A 2445-nucleotide genomic window follows, 5' to 3' on the forward strand; every position below is an offset into this window, starting at 1 on the left:
ACTATTTTGGAGACATTCACTTGAATGTTGAATGGCTTTAAAAACTCAGTGCCCTTCTGAACAAATGTTCCTTCCTGTTAAGCTTCTAAAAACTGATTCATACCCTTTAAGCGGTTGCCACTTTTTTTTTCAGAAAATGCACTTGCATGAGCTAAAGTGGCCAAGTTTGATATACCATTCAATTATCCTGGAAAGGGCCTTGTTTTCTCTGTCCATAGAGGCAAAACCTACAACAGTATTAACATTTGCAGTTCCAGTCTCCACAAATGCATTATCCTGTGAGAACCCCAGAGAAAATGTCCCCTACAAAACAAAAGAACATTTACCAGATTAATACATATAGCTTTTTAATTTTTATAAACTGTACAGATAACTGCCACAAATCTCAGGTGTTTTTACCATCTCGATGATTAAATCATCTCTGTAAGTAGCAGCAAAAATTTTATAACCTCTCAGGGCCTGCATCATTAAGTACTGAAAATAACTTGAAGTGCTGTGCAAAGCAAATGGTGTAGTTGTAAACTCGTGCAGACTTTGAGGAACTTGAAGCCTTTTTTAAGGCAATAGTCAGTCATATTTCATATTTTAAAAAAGCCAAATCTTTATTTTATTTTTTTTTTTATCATTGGGTGTTCTAGTCATTCTGGTATCGACATCTCCGGCTCTCTGCTATCATCGCTGCACCTGCATACACCTCTACGCACCCCACATATGCCGGTGGCCTAGATCAACTCTTCCAGAATCAGTCTATCTCTACCACCTTTCTCCACAACAGGCTGAAAACTAATTCACGGTCCGTGAATAACAAGTTTCTCAACAGCAGCTTTTCAATACAGAGCTTGCAATCTGTCTCCCGCTCACTTTGTCAAATTATGGTCCACATATCAGCCATTTGCAGCAGTGATATATCTGTCAAGCGTCAAGTACATTTCTTGCAAAGGAAAGTCTTTTTTAGGATTTTTTAACTTTCAAAATGTCTAATCCCAAACATGCAAAATAATGAGTCAGACGTCAAAAAATCATGAGATTTTTTTTTAAAAAAAAATATGTTAATTTCTTTTCCTTTGGTTTCTGGAGCTTTTTCTGGGTCATGTTTTCAAGCTTTTCTCCAAGGCCATAAGGGTTTCAAACATTATTAAAAAGAAAGCAACTGAGATCCTTTTGTAATTGCATGTTTAAGGAAAACATTTATTGCCATCAGACTTAAATTGTGTTGAACTGACAACCAAGAATCTTCAGAGATATTTTTGATCAAATAATCCTGAAAAAGGATTATTGCTTCAAACCTGTTTTCTCTAGAGTTTTGTTTACATTACTTATGTATATTTTCCAGATAATTAAGCTTTACTGAAAGCAGGTTTTTAGACAAGAAGGAAAGCCATGACTTAACACTTTGTTGAAGGACTCTTAACAGTATCAAAATATCTGAGGTACGGGTTATAGATCCTCACACAAACGGTGATTTCTTCACCTGAAATTTGGGATTTGCTCCCCCTTAATACTGATTCCCCCCTTCAAACCTTTACTCTGGATTTTTTTTTTTTTCCCAGTGATGGGAAGCCAGTTTTGTGTGACAATGTGTATTACAGATCTTCTTAAAAGTTCTTCGGATTCCAACTGTTTTGTGATGGAAATGTTCATGAGTATTTGATAAACACAACCATTCCTGTTAACTGCCATCATCTCATCTTATTTGTGTGGCACTCACTAATTTGTTTTTATTTAAATAGGAAAAGGCATTCCTTTCTTTTCATAATACAGGTCCTCTGTAGGGCATTATCTGGGCTCAGTATAGTGTCCTTCCTGTATCCTTTCTCTTCCATCCTTTCTGTCCTGATTAAGACTACCAGAGACTCGGCAGGAAACCCAGTGGGATCACTCATGGTGTCTTGAAGTCACCCTTTCTTTCACTGTTTTTGCCCGTTAAACCTTGTTTTGCTCGTCAATCCCTCTCCCGCATCCCATCGGATTCCCAACTTTCCATTGTCAGCACCCTGGTCTGCAGCTAATTGTGCTCCTCTTCGTTTTCCCTACCCCATTCCCTTTCCCCTTCCTTCCTCGCCTCTCAGTTTGCCCATCTCCTCAAATTTCCCTCCTCCATCCTGCTGTGAAGAAGGCTGTGCCTGGTGTCAGGGCTGCCCACAGCACGCCCAGGCCCAAGCACTTCCATGGGTGGTTCTTTTTACTTTTCACTGGTTTCCTGGTTTCTGAGGCGTGCACGTGGATCAGGGTTTATTCCTGCCATGACATACTCCAGGCGATGGCTTCCACTCTGTTGGGACAGAAGACGAAGGGCTCTCCTAACCCACTGGGCCCTGCTTGCCAGCTCCACCCTGGTCAACCTTACAGGTCTGCCAGGGGAGCACGATGCCTTTGCGAAATGGCTGTGGAGATGGGCCGGGGGGCGGTGGAGGTGCGCCGGGGGCCGGTGGAGGTGGGCCGAGG

The sequence above is a fragment of the Charadrius vociferus genome, unplaced genomic scaffold (assembly GCF_000708025.1).
Source record: "Charadrius vociferus isolate BGI_N301 unplaced genomic scaffold, ASM70802v2 scaffold79, whole genome shotgun sequence".
In the NCBI taxonomy this organism is placed as follows: domain Eukaryota; kingdom Metazoa; phylum Chordata; class Aves; order Charadriiformes; family Charadriidae; genus Charadrius; species Charadrius vociferus.